At 47.3% G+C, this 20,968-nt stretch overlaps 1 protein-coding gene and 1 pseudogene across 1 annotated transcript in view; one reads left to right on the plus strand and one right to left on the minus strand.

Annotated features, from left to right (window-relative positions):
* Positions 1-20,968, plus strand: part of LOC119383944 (uncharacterized) — a 160,755-nt gene that overhangs the window by 88,835 nt on the left and 50,952 nt on the right. The window lies entirely within an intron of this gene.
* Positions 757-7,570, minus strand: LOC125757426 (uncharacterized; annotated as a pseudogene).

Consider the following 20,968-nt stretch of genomic DNA (forward strand, 5'->3'; position numbering starts at 1 on the left):
CTGGAAAACTGACGCATCATGCTTGCGGCCAAGTTTAGCTAGATACCATATACATTACCATGGTTTTGGGCTTCCTGGAAAACAATCTTGTGCGTTTCACTTTCCATTGGCACTGCAGTGGCTCTCTCAGCCATCTGCGTAGGCCAATTCGCTGCATACGAACATGGCCGGAGCCCGAAATGTATTCAGAAGAGCTTGTGATGGGGCTAGTTAGAATATCTTAGTGGAATAAGCAGCGCTGCACAGTAGTTTTTTAGACCTCACTTTCTTATCAAGAAGAGCAAGAAAGTGAGAGGGATACACACCCTTCCACGCACACGCTCGACGCTAGCGTGCGCCAAGGTGTGATTGCGATGGCAGCGCCCCGATAGCAGCGAGCTGCTGCTCCGCGCCTGGCCGTTGCAGCCTGGGAACTTTTGACCACCCCTGTGCATTTCACAGTGGTTCTGCCAGAGGTGCTTGTAACCAAAGCACAGGCGTACAACATATGCTTGGTTTTTGCCATAATTCCTGGCTCAAACACATGCACACTATGTTCTCAGTGCTTTGCAAAGTGCGCCTTATGCGCTGCCACAAGTTCAGCTTTTGAAGGTCTCTCCTCAGCAGGTGGTGCATACGCTGCTGGGGCCTTGACAGGAGCTTGTACCAGTGCCTCCCGAAAACTTGGGTACAATGTGCAGAGATTCAGAACTTTGTCTGTGAGTTCCTGCACATAGCCTGAAATTAGACAAGTGAAAGAATTGCTTTATTCCATGATTACCGTGTGGATATTCCTTATTCTGATATTCGAACTCGTAGAATTTCAAAGGCGTGCACTACTCGTCTCATTGCGTGTTTTGTGATAAATGCATACCACAGTTGTTGGAATTTTTGCAATAAAGAGCAGTTCTTGAACAGTAACCTTTGGGTATTGTCATCTTTAGCACAGTAGAAAGCAAAATCTTTGATTATTTATCTGACAAAGATATGGCTATGGCTGTCAGGGGTGTAGCAAGGGAGTAGCACACTGTGCAACCCTTGCTGCACTCCTCTAACACACTGGGTACCTCTGATAAAATGAAATGAGACCAAAATGGCCAGCCAGGCCCTCGCAAGACAGTAAAAAGCCTGAGAACCCCCACCCACCCCCTTGCACACACACACCCTAGAAAAAATTTGCTAGCTATGGCACTCACGGCTGCCAAAATCTGGCTTTTGAGGTTGTAACATTTCTTGCACATGTGAAGAAGCCGCTGGCTGTTACTACACTACAGTAATGCAAGAACAAAAAGATAACTTTAAAGTTTAAACTGCACTTACAGAAGGTTGCAGCAGTCTTTACTTTGTAAGCCGTCATGCCAGGCTTTGCCTTGGAAGTCTTTGCGTGCCATTGGCTTTGACCATGAGCTGTGAGCGACTGCTCTCTCTCGCTGTTCTCGTTGAAGTGAAGAGCAGCAATTAAGGTTCTAGAAGGAAAGAAATGGGCAAACCTTGTGAAAGTAACCGCCTGAAATGGAATACTAGTGAATAATAATGTTTTGGAAATAAATGAGTGGCCTACCGAGCTTTCATGCCTTCATATGTGAATGCAGTCGACTTTGGTGCAAAGCCATTGAGCACGCTGTGAAAACTCTCAAGACTGTAGGTCTGGGCAGACGGTGACAGGTGACGAATGTCCTTGCGCAGCAGAGGTGCAGTGATGACTGCCTTAAGTGCCTTATGGGCTGGAGAACCTGGTGGCAAGGGAAACAGTGTTTTCTGTTCAAACAATGTGGTATTCTCTGACCTAGTCCGTAACAGTCAAACTACTTACATTATAACATTTGCATCAATGTTTCCATATTTCATAAGGATTCTTTTTCTCTGATTGTATTCTACATAACTCGCCATTAATTACTTCATTCGAGTAATTGCATAGAAGTGGCTTTTTCATGAACCAATAAAAATAACAAAGAATGAAAAGCTACAATTGCCACAATCGACAACCATCTAGATTATCTAACCCTGCAATGACTAAAACTGCAGCATCTATTTAGCATGTTCAGGGGCGTAGCCAGAAATTTTTTTCGGGGGGGGGGCACCTCCTTGATCTGAAGTGGGGGCCGGGCAGGCAGACGCGGTCGAGCGTCATTTTGTGCTGTGTATGCCATGGCAAAAAAAAAAATTTCGGGGGGGGGGGGGGGGCACGGGCCCGGTGTGCCACCCCCTGGCTACGCCACTGAGCATGTTACAACAATAAGAGACCAGCACAAATGACAAAGCTGGCAAAGCATACATGTGCTATAAACCTTTACAGCTGCAATACCATGTCTACAGGTGCCGCTATGGAGCATCTCCTGTTCAGAATTTGTTTGCTTGTTTATACAGTAATCCCTCGTTAACTCGAAGCCGTAAAATCCAGGGAAAATTTCGAGATAAGCGGTATTTCGAGTTAAGCAAAACGCCGAAAATGTTTGCCCAGGTCACTGTAAAAGAAAAGCCAGTGCTGCCAGGAAAAGCTCCACTGCACGAGACGGCAACCGTAGTAAAGCACAAGAATTCAGAGCGAAAAAAAAAATTTATTACCGAGGACCAAAAAACTGCGTGATGCTCGCCTGTTTCGCGTTCGCGTTCGGTCCCAGAAAGGCGTTCTCCAGTTGCTCAACACATCGCATGAGCCGTTGGTCGCCACCGCTGCATTCGACCTTGTTGCGGAGCAAGCGCAGCACGTTACGTGTTTCTGTCGTCGTAGGCACTTCTCGGGGCTCTTCCTCGTCTGCATGGTCTTCTGCGTCGTTCACGGCCATCTCAACGATATCGGCGTCCGACAGCATTCCGGTAACGGGGACGTCCGCCTCGTAGAGCGCATACTCCTCAAAGGCCATCTCGCCGTCTTCAGTATCGTTCACGCAGCCAGTTGCCTTGCGCACTTCATTGCACAGCTCATCACAGCCGCTGAATTCTGCGCCAATGTCTTCTTCGATCGATTCGGGGGCGCGAGAAAACCCTGCATGTGCGAAGCAGTTAGCAATCGCCAGCGGGCGTAGTTGGCGCCAGGCTTCGGCCATCAGATTGATTGCACCCAGCAGATCGATTTCATACTTTTTCCCATTGTCGTATGACAGCAGAATTCGGTGCAGCAGGCTCTTCCTATAATACTTGCGGGCAATCTCAATGACTCCCTGATCCATTGGCTGGAGAACGGACGTCATGTTCGCCGGCAGGAACTCCAGCCTAACAGCCGCCAAGTTGTCGATTTTTCCGTGACCGGGGCAGTTATCCACAACAAACAACACTTTCCGACCGTCCTTTGCCATCTTCAGTAAAACTGAACTCAAGATGCGTCGTGCGCAGATCGCGGGGAAAACAAAGAATACCAGCTCGCACATGCAAGGGTTAGGTTGCGTACTGACTGGCCCACGCTTGCACACGCCGCCCACGGCGCATAAGTCGCGCGCAGGTGCGCACATGTGATCACTCCCACGGTTGCTTGACAAGGCTGATAGGAAACGGCTGCGTCCGCGGGAATTTCAAATTCGGCCTTCACGACCGCGTTCGGCACGTATAGTAAGAGCTAAGCGTTCGCATGGAGCCCTCGTTTCCTGTTGGGAGTGGACTTTGCCTTCGGCCCTCCCGGTCAAGATTTCGAGATATCCGCTGTTCCCTCCGGAAAACGTTTCGAGATAAGAGGGGGCAAATACATAGCACCTATGGGAGGTTAATGCACGGCGAAAAAAAGTTTCGACTTAACCGAGATTTCGAGATAAGCGAGTTCGAGTTAACGAGGGTTTACTGTAATGGCCAGAATAGCTGTGGGCTCAGCTCATACAGCCACAATTACTGCTAGCATGTTAAAGCTCCTTTCTCAACATTCCCATCTCATTCATCCTCTGCATTATGATTCCACATGCAGTTGGAATTCTTCTCCAATCACATGAAGCAATGTGGATCAGGTAGTCATTCGAGATTGTATGGGGATGATGTAGTGCTGACTTGTAAGAGATAAAACATAGTTGGTGATAGCTGGCACCTATGGTGGCAGTTACACTGTGGTGTAGCAAGTGGTGTTAGCCTGAGAGTCATTGCCAGCCATTGGTTGTCCTGCACTAGCAGTTGAGATTGTTTTATCCTAGTGGGAAGGTTTACATCAAGAATGGTTGTAAACATTAGCACTCTTTGTGTAGTTGAGGAGGACGAACCTCTCGCACTGTCTGTCGCACACTTTTCAATCCTCTGACACAGCTGATGTAATTCGTAGCTGACTACATCCTTCTTTGCTCTTCCAGATATTTAAAGAAATGGTATTGAGAGATCCCGTCTCTCAGCATAATGTAGCTGTAATGGCTCGTGTTTGATGCCTGCTTGTCCCCAATTCAGAAAGTGTTCAGTGATAGTGTGCTTATGGCATACCCTGATGCCAGTTGCACAGATTGCTCACTGCAAAAGGTACACATTAACATGTCGTGCAAGGCACTCCATCTGTTCACCACTTTGCAGTTGCTTTCGCTTACCTGCACTGAGCCATAAGAGACGGCGAGGCTGTCCATGAAGGCACCTTGGGAACAGTTCACTGTGACCTTCGTGGATGTTCACTACATGGTTTAGCAAACTTTCCCATGCAGCTACCACCAGGTCCCCATTGCCACCACAAGCACAGGCACACCAGTACAGGTGATTGATGATAGCCTGAATCCAACCTTTGACCGAACTACAGCCGGCTTTTCTTGACGCAGCGGTCAACTTTTTCCGAATACCTGCATTTGGATTACAGCAGCCATTGCGCTTAGTAAAGACAGAAAATCTTAAGTAAAGCAATGAACGGGACTAATCGGTGCCCATTTATGATTGTTGCAATGAGGTTTTACACTGAAAGTATGCACGAAAGCCAAGAGGATGAAATACAATAATTTTGTCAGTACTGAAAGACACTTCTGGTGCTATTAATGTGAAGCGCTTCTTGTCACGTATCTCGGGAGCGCTTGCAACGCGGAATGGAATTGGGAGAGTGAGAGAGGCGGGAGACCGTGGCGTCACGACAAACACACTTTATAGAACTCAACACTGCAAACAAGAAGTTAACACCAAAAATTTACATCAAAATGTAACGTTAGAAAAAGTGACGCTATAGCGCGCAATCTCTAACAAATCGCAAAGCCTACAGGCTATGCTTAACTCCTATAGACTCCAAAGTCTGGCCACTATGGCGCCTCAGTCTCGTGACGCGAATCGAACGTTCTTACGGTTCGTGTTGCCCGTCGCCTCGATTCGATGCGAAGATCTACGCCCTGCCCAGTCGTCGCAGCTGCTGTTGACGTCTTGGGGTCGTCGTCGTCGATCCGCCGCGTCGCTAGTCTTCCTCATCGCCGATCCTCCGGCCCTTCGTCGAGAACATCCGTCTCGTCCAGTTAGGCCTAACTCCTGGCCTCCCCTTGGTGCCACCGGGTCGAACTGTCGACGTGGCTATCCGGTGATTGTCGGTGGGTCGCCGTCATCTTGCCGAGCTGTGGTAGTGCTGCAGGTGCCACGAGAACTGCGTGCTGAGGCTGCCGCAAGCCCAGGACGCCTCACTCGGTAGACCCCGAGGTCGACGGCCACCCTCCCGGGGCATGCACAACGCTGCCTCCAGAACTCAGCCCTGCCGTTCCCGTCGCGGACGCGACGCTGGCTTCCACCACCTTGCTCCTCAACGACTCCACCGAACAATGCCCAACTCTTCTTCTGTGGTCCCACACCTCAGCTCGGGTCGCGTGGCACGCGCCTTTCTCCGGCCAATGGCTTGCGTCGACGTGGCGGGGGTGCACACCATCGGGTACTTTTCCATTCCCCGCACACCATCGACGCATTGCGCTGTCCGGCACGCGCCCCGTGCCTCTTTACTCATGACACTTCTTGGTGAACCAAAGGCAATTTGAACACATTTATACTTAGCCGGCTACATCTGGGTGCTCCTGCCACCATTTTCTCAACCTGGTATATACCAAAACTGGCATAGATGGACGTGAGTGTATGACAAACATGAATGGCACTTAATGGCATGAATGGCATGTTATGCCCGTCATGTATGTCAAGAAATTCTCCCACCCCATCTCATGCTACGCGTAACGGAGTACCATAGCGTGTGGTACATGCCATACCATATATACCATACAAACATGCCTACATGCCACTTAGTGGAATGTTCACAGTCTATGCCAACATAGGAACAGCTAAAATAGGCATTCTAAATTTTATAAGAACACATTTTGCACATAGGTTAAACGAGAGAAATAAATACAATTTATTATGATTGGCGACTTTATTGTAGACATCACACAAGCAAACAAATGCAGACTGATGTGCTGCAATGACCCTCGGCTACTGACTCTGTGGTACAGATCATAAATAAATATAATAATCAGCACTTGTGGCACTTGTGGTGCTTGTGTGATGTCAATTGTGGTTGCTGTGTGCACTATCAGCTCTTATAACAATGTAATAAACATTGCATATGTTCTACTACAACTCTGCAAGCTCTGGTCTGGTGTTGCTCGACCCCACAGCAATATGGCAATGCAGTGTGCATTTCGTTTTCGGTAAAACTACCTTCTGTGCTCTAACATGAGTGCTGATATTACATTGGACCATAAGCTACTCTCTAGCTGTCAGTGTAGTCTACAAGGCTGGTAAGCCTGCTGTATGCACACTGCTGTTGAATTTGCACAAAAGCCTCGATTCGCCTAGTAATGTTTGGCTCAAAGCTTAACGATGTGGCACAGGCAGCCCCTCGCCGACTGCTTCGCATGACATCAATTACCACGATGCATGGGGTCTTATGACATTTTTTCTTCTGATACAAGGGTTTTAAATTTACGCTACACTGAGGTTTTGGACTTAAATGATGCAAGGAACAAGAAAATTGAACGCTGTCCCGCGTCCTTCTAGTGTTTTGTATTCTTTCATTGTACAAACACTACAGCACAGCTCTGAAGAAAGGCTCCTTCGAAGGAACGCTAGGAGAGTCCCAATATTAACGAGTTGTATGCACAGTTTTAATGTACTTTCTTCCAAACACTTCTCCAGCATTGAGTGTGTCATATATAGTTGCATCACGTAAAAATTATTTTTTATTCAGTATTAGCACAGCATCTCATATGCCATCCTCATGCCTTTGTTAGACACAACATTAGGGCGAATTGAAAAAAATCAAGCCAAAGAAAGTATAGAGGATGTTAGTTGTAGTATTGTGATATAAATGTGAAGAAATTAAAGTGCACGAAAAGAAAACTTGCTGTCAGCAGGGGCCGAACCTGCAACCTTCGAATAACGCATCCAATGCTCTATCAATTGAGCAACGATGGTGGTCATCCTCCCGTGCACTTTGGGCCTCACGCCTTAGGCATTTAGAAGCAGTGCAGCCCTCTGAAGTAGATGTCGGCAGTTTTCACAGAAAGATGCCACAGAAACACGTTTTTTACCTTTTGCCACATGCCACACATCGAAGTGGTGGGATGGCTCCTTGGTGCAGCCTCATATATTTTTTTATGCCTGGATGGCGGTCAGTGGTCAGGCTGCCAATGCTGATGTTATGTTCTAGCTGGAATGCTAGGCCTCTGATGAGGCCTTCTTTTTCCATCTGGCTGCTTGATGTAATTTCATCATTCTGAAAAAAAAAAAAAATATTAAACTTTATCGTCCCGGTATGCTATTGTGCTTATCAAAAGGAAGCTGTACATGTGGCAAATCTTCTATAGTAATGAGCAATGAAGAGGAGGTGCAAGGTACTATAGTATGTGTATCTGCTGTTTTGTAACTTGAACGCCACATGTAAATAAATTCACTGTTTAGGTATTATGGTGTTGAGGACTCTTCAAGGTGCTGGGGTGAACGAAAGTGGAGAACTCACAACATCAAAATGGCTTATACACATGGCTCAGTTTGCTGAAAGCACATTATGGTGTTTGTGGTGTCATGCTTACTGTGCATTAGAGGTACATGTAAAGGTGTATGCATAAATAGCTAGTATAACTAAAAGGTGTTCAGGTGGATATGGTTGTATGGATGTGATGTGGACATAATGGACATATGGAAATGGACATATAGATTTGCACTGCAAACCGGTTCTTTTTTGTGTTGTATTGAAGCGACGCTTCCTCTGCTTAGCGTGAGTTATTTCCCAAGGGTGAAGTGCTCTGCAGAGCTCTGTGCAGCTTCCAACAATTTATCAGCATTCATATGAAAGCTGTGCTACTTCCTATGTATTAACTCTCAGACCTCGGAGACAAGCTGCAGTACAGAATTTGCCTTTTGTGCAAAAATAGTAGTTCAAGCACTCTTGTGTCTTATGCTTGAAAGGCTTGAGCTAAAAAATCCTTTACATAACAGCAATTCATAAACTGAGATCTAACACTCTTTTCATTTACCTCTTTCACTTGCACCTGCTCTGTGTGCAGAATTTTCTTGATGTCCGGGCACAGGAATGTGTAAGTCAGGAATTTTGCACTGTGGCCGGGTGAATCACATCGGCCATCACCGCAAAGCTGTAGGCTGCCTTCACCAAGTGATGCCATCAGCCTTCTTTGATGTTCGTCCCAGACCTGTAAGAGAGGGAAGCTGCAAACTAAGCATAGACTAAGAATAGACTTGGCAGATGTCCATTTTTTGATGTAATGAACAACAGTATTCAGTGCTGTATGCAAATGGTACCGCAATGGTTGTTTACACATAGCTTGGTACGTAAAAGCTAAACATGGGCTGCTGAATGCCTTAGGAGGTAGACTTTTTTTTCTTAATGCTACTGTTGCATTGCACTTCGCTAAAGAATATCAAATGATATACTTTATATGCAACTGCCTTCTATTTTGAATCAGATGTGTCACCTTCTATTCTGCATTACCCTCAGTGTAAACTTTTTGACTCTTACACACTAAGAAAAACGCCACTGTATGTCGTGTTCACTGGCTTAACTCTGCGATTTACTTGACTTCACTAAAAGAAGATTTGTGGAATGTCTTATGCTGTATATTTTATGAGGGGGCTTTGACAAGGAAGAATATTTACTGATGCAGATGAGTGTTATTGGAAGTAACAGGTGAAAAATAGACAAGAAGAAAATCTACTTGGGGACTATAGAAACATTATTTGTTACACAATCGATTGGCAAAGGTTTACTTCTTTTTTTTAAACACATCTTATGGTGACCCCTGTTTCGATGCCACTGAAAGAAGCAGTAAACACTCACCATGTTGACAGCAGGGAGCAAGTATGCCTTCTGATAGTTGAAGAAGGATTGCTCACTGGTCACTTGGAGGCCCATGAGACGCATCATTCATAGGCTGGAGGCAACACTCGATCCAGAAAACAGCAATGCTGTGGCCAAGTCAATGTTCCCCTTTGGCTTGTCACCAACGAGTGGTTGACTTGACCATGTGTATGTGTGTGTGTTAGGGCACTCGACTCTTGCTGTTATGCGAGTTCCAGAGTGCCGAAGCTTGACAGTGCAGGCAGTGGAGAGGCATGTGCGGCACAGGTTCAAGAGCACCATCAGGCATGTATGAAAGACGATGTAATATCTCGAAGACCGAGCATCTCCCATATCCACACCATCTCTGTAAAAGAATATACAAAATGTGAATTCTCATTAATGCATGAAATTACATAAAAAGGCTGTGCAGTCATTTATATGTTTTAGTGTGATTGCCATGCTACTATGGACAAAATTGCTTACCATCCAAGCATACACTACTGCCAGACAACCAGCTGCTTATGTTTACTTTTTTTTTAGTGTCATCTGAGTCTTTCAATATGAGTGCAAGGTCTCTGTTCAAACTTAGGTCTATGTATGATGTGAATAAAGCAAACTTATGCTGGGAAATTCTGTTTAATCCATTTCATCTATAGACACTAGGGCTAAGGTAATTTAATCAAAGCCTGCTTACTCATCATCCTCATCCAGTGTGGAGTCCAGGGTCCAAGATGACTCGTCTGGTTGGTATGTGGAGCCAGTGGTGTCCACACAGGTCCGGACAGGTGATAAATTAGGTGAGGCGACATAGCTGGTCTCGGGAGAGATTTGCTGTTGTCGCTTCACTGGGGTTGATGTCAGTGGCACATCGTCGATATCAACCTGCACGCCCTCATCCTTTTTTTCCTTTATAGCGAGGTTAACTTGAACTCCTGCATATAGCAAGGTTGGCATAAATGAAGCATCAATCATAACAATACGAAGCGTGAATGCAAAAAACCGATGAGCTCAACATTGTTCATTGTCCGAATGCTATGAACTTGAGACTGCTGTTAGCAGAAATAATGCACATGTGTGTGCTGTGACAATCACTACGCAAAGAAGTTTTCAGGTAGTTACCGATTACTTCGTGGTTCCTCAAAGTGTTACAGCACGTGTATAATCTTTGGAACAACAATGTTTAGCGCTAGGAACAAGAGGAAAAAGGTGAGGCGACATAGCTGGTCTCGGGAGAGATTTGCTGTTGTCGCTTCACTGGGGTTGACACACTGTTTTGTTTATTTTGCCCCCCTGGTCCACTTTAATATAAACCACCACCTAGCCCACTTTGCAACTATTATCTACTTGTTCATGCACAACACAACAGTACTGAGATTATGATGGTGTTATTATTGTAATATCCAATTTTTTTTACGCACACTAATGAGGAAGCATGGCCACTTGAACTCGGCTGAAGGGGCAGCCAGTGCAGTTGAACACACTGCCTCAAAGTGCTGCCAGCCATGAGGAAACAGTGGGACAAACTGGACCTAGTCGTTACGACATTAACCAAATTGATGGATGGAAGTTTACTGCAGAGACTTGAAATGATGTTAGACAGGAGCCTGCTTATGTACCTTCATGTTCCTACAATAAACCAATGAGTATTTCACAGTTTACTATTATCCTGAAACTGGGTTTGAAAACATAATGCTTCCATTTGGTCATGCTGAAAGAGAATGAACATTTCAAGTTTTGCTTACAAAACTTTTAAGAGACAGACTTTTTTCCATGTCGTCGAGTTTAAACATATAGTCATGTCCAATGCACTATACTCACCAACACTTATGCCTCGCACATGAACTTGCACGCTTTTGTCAATACCAATGCTGCGGCCTGTTGTGCCACTTGGAGGGCACCGGGCAGGATCCTTTTGCCCCTGCAAGCCACTGGTACTGACAGCAGCAGGCAGCACCTATAACAGGCCCAAACTTGTAGGAAAGCACATGTAGCACTTTCAGCTCACAAAAGACAGCTGGCCTTTCAATGCAACTGCTGTAACGAACATTATTCACTTACAGAAGCCTCTGAGTGTATTTCCCTGTGGCAGCCGGCTCCAACATCCTCAGCAGAGCCCCTGTAGGAATCGTCGACCTGAAAAGCAAATATTCTTGCTGCCATGACAGAAATTGAGCCAGTTCTGAGCGAACTGCCACTTTTCTTTTTCTTCTTTTTTGTGCAAAAGCGGTCAAGCTTAGCGTGGTTTGCATTGTACCGTACAGTACCACGATGATGCCGTAAACATGATGCTAGTACCTCTTTGTCGCCTCCAACAGGCGCAGTGTTTTCCTCATCCTGCGACCTCTCGGTCTCCGCAACGCCATCCTGGAAAGCAGAACCAATGCTCTGTCCCATACACGAAGTTTGAATTGTTTCGCATTAATTGTTAGACGTAAAACACTCGCCAGGACCTTCGTACAGTTGTATAATGCACACAATCTGTGAACGCACTTTATCCCTGCAACAGATAACTGCAGCTCATGAGAATGACCTCAACTTACCCCAGTTTGGGTTTCCACAGGTACACCAGCTGCGTCGCCCTCGATCGCGGACTCGGCAATAGCAGCCTGAAAACCGAACAAGAACGGAAAGTGGCGCGCCTACTCGGTATACGTTTAGGGTAGCAATCATAACTAGGATTCTACACTTACCGAGACGCTGGTTTGCTCCTGCGAGGGCACCTGTGGCGGGAATGAAGGAGCCAATAGGGACGGCACAGCTGATCGCGTGAGGAGTCCCTTTTGGGGCACGCCGAGAGCCTTCCCGAGCACAGGATTGTAAACATAATCTGATGGCGAGAAGTGCAGTGAACACACCACCGGTTTCTTTAGCTCCTTCTGTCGTCGAATCATGGGCACAGCGTTGAGCCATCGCGAACGACGGGGCTCATCGCGTGGCACCGCATGGGAAGACACAGACGGGTCGACACTGCCGCTGCCCTTGATCAGACGCCGTGGACCGTTAATACAGCCCTCAACACTACACACATTACGCATTTTGCGGTTTGCTGCAAGTTCTCCGGTCTCAGAGCCTGTAAGGTGTGGTGTCCGGCGGGTATCGTAGCAGGTAGCTGGCTCGCGCCGTCGTCCACAACGGTTGTGCTCAAGTCGATATCTCCAGAGAGAATAACACGTATCCGATGGGAAGCACGGACGGGGTGCCCAATTGGTTCCACAAATGCACCGCACAATGACGACGTACAAGTCCCACACCTTGACGAATTGATTCCGAGGACACCCGGCGACATGGTACGCGTCGAGTCCGGAGGGTCGTTCACTTCGGAGATCTTCCATGACGGCCACTGTCTCGAGCATCTGAAAACGCTTGTTTTGTTCGTGTGAAGACAGGTCCTGGCGCGGTGAGAACCTTTCCAGTGGCTCTGTCTCACGCTCACGACGCCGCGCAGAAGGGGTGTCCGCGACTGCCCCGTCAGGCTTCCGCGAAACGCCACGACGACAGGCCACACTCGACCAGGTGTACCAAGCACATTCCGGGTAAATTCCGGGGTCGATGCCTCCGTCCAGTGCGGTGGGAAAGGTTTCCGGCCGACAGGTCAGCGCTCACCGGCGTCTGTTATTTCGGGATTTTAAACGAAACCAATGCGGGAGAGTAGCTGGAGCGCGAGGCACGCACAGTTGAACATCTTGTTGCACATGTTCGTGTCTGAAGTGTACATGCTGCAGTAATGCACACACGGAAACAAGAAATACAACGGTTCAGTTAGTTATTCTGCTCACGTGATGGAATGTTGCATGGCTTAATAGGCATGGTATTGAGATCGGCATATCGAAGAGCTTTGTGCAGTTCAACTGGCATGTGCAGCGGAAAGAAGTTTACAAATCATGCAATAGCCTGTTGAATGGCCAGTGTTCAGGAGACGTATGACCAGCATGAGTACGTTACGATCTGCATAGAGATCAGATCAGAAAAGGAAAGAACAGCGCACTTCTCCACATATTGCTGCCACTTGATGGTGCAACAAATGAGCTTCCAGACATAACGCCCACCAGTCAATGACTGAGGTCAGGTTTGCACATGGGGTGTGTTGGTGCTCTTTTGTTAGGTCAAACACAATGAGAAAGGCATTGGTGAAAAGTTCTGTGGGGGCATGCATGCCATTATGTAAAAGTTGTTGGTATGTATCGTGTCGCACCTAAGATTGTTTTCGTCAAACACTGTGCATTGCTGTGAAGGCAAGTGAAGTGGTGAACTTTGCTGCAGTTTGTGCAAATTGCACTTCAATGGGCATAGTTTGCTGAGAAATAGGATTGTAGCAAAATGCAGTCAAACCCTTCAATAACAAAATCCACGGGGAAGCAAGTTTTCTTTTTGCGACATACCCCGCAGGGGCGTCTGCGCAAGCAGGCGTTTGGTGTGTAGCGATACCACGGACCCGAGCTAACGGGGGGTTTCGATCCCTCCCACGCCTCGCCGTGCGTGGCTTTGCCGTGTCCGGGGAAAAGGGGATCCTGGGGGTTGAGCCGACGCCGGGTGATTGGACCTTTAAGGCCCCCCGGCAGAGGCAACACACCCCTTTGGCCCCGGCTTCACGTAGACGGCACCCCTGGGCTGACCCACCCAGGGGAAATCGGCAGTCGCCTTTTCCTGTCTCTCTCCCCTCATCTTCGTCTTTCTCTCTCACTTTAAATCTTTCCTGTCTACTCCTCCCTTCTCGTTACTTCCGATTTTTCCTGGCGGCAAGGGTTAACCTTGTGTAGTTACTCTCGCTTGAGTAGTTATATTAGGTTATAGCGGCACTGTACGGCTGGCGTCTGTAGCCTTATACATCTAAGTGCTTCAGCGTCCCCTAGTTGGACTCCATGGTGGGTGGCCGCCATTGCTGCCGAAACAAACAAAACTATCATGGGAACACCCTCATTTCCCCGCCTACTTGATCGTCTCCCTCAGAAGAGGGTACGCACCGAAGAACTAACAAGTTTCAACCGACCGAGAACCTCCTATCCGAAATTCCACGTAATCCATAGTGAAGCTACAGACAAACAAGCTAGATCGATCTCCCCATTTGTTGTGGCAAAGTCTCTGACCGAAGTCTTTGGTCCAGGCTACAAGGTAACTAAGATGGCTAGCGGTGACCTTCTGCTTGAGCTCCCTGAAAAGCACCACTACGACAAACTTGGTGGTCTAGCAACCTTTGGCAACATCCCAATATCTGTTTCACCTCACCGATCAATGAATACCACACGCGGAGTCGTCTCAGAAGTAGATCTCCTTCAATTATCGGAACAAGAACTTCTAGAAGGGTGGAAAGACCAAAATGTCACCGATGTGAAACGAATCATAATCAGACGCGACAACAAAGAAATAGCGACGAAGCATCTCATACTAACCTTCGAATCCAGCGATCTACCACAAACCATTGAAACAGGATACATAAAACTAGCCGTCCGCCCGTACATCCCAAATCCGAGGCGATGCTTCAAATGCCAGCGATTCGGCCATGGTTCGCAGAGCTGCCGTGGTCAAGAAACTTGCGCAAGGTGTGGAGGCCAAGGCCATCCCTCTGAAAACTGTACAAGCACACCCCACTGCATCAATTGTGACGGCGATCATGCAGCCTACTCGCGATCCTGTCCAAACTGGAAAAGAGAGAAAGACATAATCACCCTCAAGGTAAAAGAAAACATTTCTTTCCGTGAAGCGCGTAAGAGGTGCTCACCTTTTCACACCACACCTTACGCTGATGCGGCGCGCCGGGGGGGCCGCGTCGCATCGGCCGCCGCCACTCCTTCGGTCTGCGCAGAGCGACCCGTCGGCTGTGGCACCTGCCCCCAAGGCGGCAGTAGTTAAGTCTACACCGCCAACTCGCGAACAGGGACCGGCGACTCCAGGGCCGTCAGGTCTCAAGGCCTCGTCTCACCAGGCGAGGCCCGAAACTCGAGCCACTAGCCCGACCGTGCGGGCATCCAGTGCCTCCGAGGAGGCAATGGACACGGTATCGGCACCACTGGTGCCGAAACACCGGCGCAGTTCTCTGGACCGCGCCAAGAAAACAAAAAAAGCCAATTACGGGGCCGGACGACCGTCCTGCCTCCTGAAACAGCATTTCACTTGAACACTCCACAGTTCCTTATTGTGCACACAACACCGTTGTATGATTAATATGTACACACAAATATTACAGTGGAACATCCGAGGCCTTCTTCGAAACCTCGATGACATTCAAGAACTCCTTCACGAACTCAATCCAAAAGTGCTGTGTGTGCAAGAAACACATTTAAAAGCACAACACACAAACTTTCTACGAAACTACCTCATTTTTCGAAAGGACCGAGATGATGCCACGGTATCATCCGGCGGTGTAGCCATTATAGTCAACCAATCTGTAGCATGTACACATCTATCACTACAGACGTCCCTGGAAGCAGTGGCTGTTCGAGCAGTTCTTCTAGATAAACTCATCACCATTTGCTCTCTATACATACCGCCACAATACCACCTACAAAAACAAGAATTTCAGTCTTTAATAAATGAACTCCCAGAACCTTACCTGGTCCTTGGGGACTTTAATGCACATAGCAGTCTATGGGGTGACTGTCGCTGCGATGCGCGAGGTCGTCTGATTGAACAGTTCCTCTTCACGTCCGGTGCGTGTCTGTTGAATCAGAAAGAGCCAACATATTATAATCTCGCCAACAATTCCTACTCGTCAATAGACCTCAGCATTACATCTCCATGCCTTCTTCCAGTCCTTAATTGGAAAGTTATTGGGAATCCCTATGGAAGTGACCATTTCCCAATAGTTCTAAGCGCAGCAATAACAAATCAATGTCCTCCACAGGTTCCTAAATGGCAGACTGAAAGAGCCGATTGGGAACAGTTTCGAAAACTTACCATCTTAAGCTGGACTGACATGTGTACCTTAAGTATAGAAGCTGCTGTGGACTACTTTGTAGCCTTTTTGATCGATGCTGCAAGCAAATGCATCCCACAAACAAGCGGACGGTCTCGAAAACAACGTGTCCCATGGTGGAATAATGACTGTCGAATTGCGCGAAACAAGCAAAACAAGGCATGGAGGTTGCTTCGCGATTCTCCGACAGCTGAGAACCTTATCAACTTTAAGAACATAAAGTCCCAAGGCAGGAGGACGCGCCGACAGGCTAGAAGAGAAAGTTGGCAGAAGTTTTTATCAGGCATTAGTTCATATACACACGAGGGTAAAGTCTGGAACAGGGTCACTAGGGTAGTAGGAAGACAAGCGTATTCACTTCCTCTAGTAAGCACAGAAGGTGAGAGCTTGGAAGACCAGGCGAACTACCTAGGCGCACACTTCGAACAAGTGTCCAGTTCCGCGCATTACTCTGAAGTCTTCCAACGGTACAAAACAAGAATAGAAAAACAGAAACTAGAGCGGAAAAGCACAAAGCACGAGGCATATAACCAACCTTTCAGCTTAGCTGAGCTACAGGTATCACTAAGCTGCTTCAGTAATTCCGCCCCAGGATCTGACCGTGTGGTATATGACATGTTGAAAAACCTACCTGCCGAAACGAAAAAAAACCTTACTTTCCCTGTATAACGCCATCTGGTTTTCCGGCGAGATCCCCTCGTCATGGAAAGAGGCGATTGTCATTCCTATTCTTAAACAGGGCAAAGATCCATCCTCTGTTACGAGTTACAGGCCCATCGCGCTAACAAGCTGTCTGTGCAAACTTTTCGAAAAGATGATAAACCGTCGACTTATACATTTCCTGGAAATGAACAATCTACTTGACCCGTACCAGTGCGGATTTCGCGAGGGCAGATCCACCATTGACCACCTGTTACGTATCGAGGCACAAATCCGTGACGCATTCGTCCACAGGCAGTTCTTTCTGTCTGTGTTCCTCGATATGGAAAAGGCTTACGACACAACATGGCGCTTTGGAATACTAAGAGACCTGTCCCACCTTGGTGTACGTGGTAGAATGCTAGATATAATAGAGAGCTACTTGTCAGATCGCACGTTTCGAGTCCGGGTAGGAAATGTTCTATCAAGACCATTTCTTCAAGAAACGGGAGTGCCACAGGGTGGTGTACTTAGTTGCACACTCTTTATTATCAAAATGAATTCCTTGCGCCTCTGCATACCACGAAATATGTTTTATTGCACATATGTCGACGATGTACAGGTCGGTTTTAAGTCGTGCAACCTTTCGATCTGTGAGCGTCAGGTCCAGCTAGGGCTGAACAAGATCTCCAAATGGGCGGACGAGAATGGTTTCAGCCTTAATCCTCAAAAAAGCACCTGTGTCCTGTTCTCTCGAAAGAGAGGCCTTCATCCTGATCCAGATATTGACCTGCATGGTCAACATCTCTCCGTGAAGACGGAGCACAAATTCTTAGGCCTAATTCTCGATAGTAAGCTTACGTTCGTATCGCACATTAAATATTTAAAAAACAAATGCCTAAAAACAATGAATGTTCTAAAAGTGTTGTCACACACTACGTGGGGTAGTGACAAAAAGTGTCTGTTGAATCTGTACAAAAGCCTCATACGCACTCGCCTAGACTACGGTGCAATAATCTATCAGTCGGCGACAGCAAGCGCCTTGAAGATGCTTGACCCTGTCCACCATCTAGGCATTCGCCTTTCTACGGGCGCCTTTCGCACCAGCCCCGTGGAAAGCCTCTACGTCGAATCGGACGAGTGGTCGCTACACCTACAGAGATCTTACCTATCTTTTGTTTATTTTCTGAAGGTGAACGCAAACAAGGAACACCCCTCACACTCCACAATCAATGATTTGTCCAGTTCTGCCCTTTTCGACAACCGTTCTTCGGTGAGACAGCCGTACTCACTTCGTGTGAGGGCTCTAGCTGAAGAAATGGGTGTGCCAATCCTCGAACACTCTCTAATGGCTCCCGCTACACGTCTCCCGCCGTGGCAGTGGCAGCTTATAGATTGTGATGTTTCTTTCGTGGAAGTTACCAAGCACGCGCCACTTGCACATATCCGCACACACTTCCTCGAACTCCAGCACAAATACACGTGTCCAGAATTCTTCACAGATGCCTCAAAGTCCAATACTTCTGTGTCGTACGCAGCGGTTGGTCCATCCTTTTCCGATTCCGGTATTCTGCACCCAAACTCAAGTATCTTCACAGCGGAAGCTTACGCGATACTTGCGGCTGTTAAACACATAAGACACTCAAAACTACAAAAGGCAGTTATTTACACGGATTCCCTAAGCGTGGTAAAAGCTTTAAAAACTCTGAAAAAACACAAAAACCCTGTCCTTGTCTCGCTATACTCTCTTTTATGCACGATCTACACACTCGAACGTGTCGTAGTGTGCTGGGTGCCAGGGCACCGCGAGATTGCAGGCAACGTGTTGGCGGATCACCTAGCAGTATCCGCCCACGAAAACAGTCCCAATACACTCATAGCTATTCCCCCACTAGACTTAAAACCCTTCCTCAAAAGAAAGCTCAGGGCCTTTTGGCAGACCACATGGGATATGCAGACAAGAAATAAGCTACACGTTATCAAACCACATCTAGGTAATTGGCCGCCGGTATCGAAGTCACGCTACACAGAAGTTACACTTTGCAGACTGAGGATTGGCCACACACATAGTACCCACTCATATCTTTTGTCCGGAGGCGATCCACCTCTGTGTGATCACTGTGGCGATCCACTAACTGTACTCCACACCTTACTGCAATGCACGGAACTGGACGCTCTCAGAAAAAAGCATTTTTCACCCATATACCTACAGTACCCACTCCATCCTTTTATGTTCATTGGCAGAGAACCCCATTTTAAATATCAGTCCCTGTTTGCATTCCTAAAAGATGTACACAATTTTAACGTTATTTTTCCAGGCGCTCCGTAGCGCGGCCTCATGATTGAGGCTGCTGCTACGGTTTCCATCAAAGGAAGCACCTGCCTCTCGGCCTTTGGGATCAAAGGCCTTGAGGAGGCACTCGTGCTGTTATCCCGCCTCTCACATGTAAATACCATGCTCACTCGTCATTTATCCCACACCCATAGATCACACCACTTGTCACTGCCATAATTTTATACTGTATACACATTTTTACGCTTCTTTATAGCGCGTGATTTTAGGCCTTTATACAGCCACAATACACCCTGTCATCGTAATCATTGGTCATCGCTAACACCACATAACAGACATGGCGCTCTTTGGCCACCCATGGCCCTTGCGCCAAAAAGCCCCACTAATCACATCAATTTTTGCGACATAGGAAAGGCTTTTGGTGTAGCGCGAAGGAAACACGGACACAGGAAGGCACATAGGAACACCACAAAGCGCTCATATGAGTAACCAACAAGCCACATTGCAACCCCTTTCGCGACAATTTGTCGCAAAGATTGGCAAAAGCGCAGATCAATTGTGGAATGCTGAACTCTGCTACAATAGCCACCTGTTCTTCTGCCTTTCGCAAATTCAGAGACGATCTCAAACACCTACCCAAGCATCAGAAACGCATGCTTTTTAATAGGAGGCAGAATCTCTTAAACAGGCCGCTGCTAGTAAGCAAAACGTGGGAGATCTTCACGTTCATACGGAGAGACGCACAAGCAAGCATTTAGACAGTCTGCTGAATGTCTATCAGCATGCAGACTCTTCTGTGCGTGTCGTCACTTGTGTGGTTGCCAAAAGAGGTGTTCGCAAGGAAGTGTTCTCATTGGAAAAAAAAAAGAAGGCTTGTTGCTATCATGCAGGCGATTGCAAATGACAGTAATAATAATAATATCTGGGGTTTAACGTCCCAAAACCACGATATGATTATGAGAGACGCCGTAGTGGAGGGCTCCGGAAATTTCGACCACCTGGGGTTATTTAACATGCACCTAAATCTAAGTACACGGGCCTCAAACATTTTCGCCTCCATCGAAAATGCAGCCGCCACGGCCGGGATTCGATCCCGCGACCTTCGGGTCAGCAGTCGAGCGCCATAACCACTAGACCACCGTGGCGGGGCTGCAAATGACAGTGGTCACAGCAATACTTGTGGGTGAAAATGTGTGTTCATGACTACCTAATGAGCTGGAAAAAAAAAAAAAACATTGGTGATCACTACCTGACATATATGTTATTGTGGGAGCGATATCTGAAAATCTCTGCACTGTCGATAGGAGGCAAATGCATTGAACTCTATGGACATTTAACGGAGACGCCAGATTGCTTGGTTGCTGTGAGAATTTTGTTATTTAGGGGTTTAACTACAGCGCAGTTAGACATGCAGTGCTGCAAGCCATTTAAAATGAAACGTTCGTCCAGCACCCTGGCCTGTACATTCGTGATCTCTCAGAGGAATGGAGAGCCGTGACATGGAACAAAGAGAACGAATGAAAAAGAGAAATTATGAATGTTTATTGAAGCTTGTTAACAAGTGTTTGGAGCACATCCGCCAGCAACCGATTTTGCTGGAAGATCATGGCCCTCTCCTGGCGCCGCTCCTCGTGAACATCATTGAACTCGCGTACTCGTTGCTGCAGCTCCCTTTCTTGCAGGTCCAGGCGCCTTTCTTCAAGTTGTAGGCGCCTGTCCTCTTGAGCTGCAGCTCTTTCACGGGTTTCTGCCTCTAAGGCGAGGTGCCTTTCGAAAAATTCCAAGTGGCGGTCAGCCGTGCGCCGCCTCCTTCCTGTCATCATTGCATACACGACATGTATAAAGACAGTGCAAAAAAGGAATGCTAATTGGATTGCGCTGAAAATTCACAGTTTATGTGTAGTACACCATGTGACTGAATCCAAGATCAAGAAGGGAGCCGACGGAT

This window comes from Rhipicephalus sanguineus, chromosome 2, assembly GCF_013339695.2.
Source record: "Rhipicephalus sanguineus isolate Rsan-2018 chromosome 2, BIME_Rsan_1.4, whole genome shotgun sequence".
In the NCBI taxonomy this organism is placed as follows: domain Eukaryota; kingdom Metazoa; phylum Arthropoda; class Arachnida; order Ixodida; family Ixodidae; genus Rhipicephalus; species Rhipicephalus sanguineus.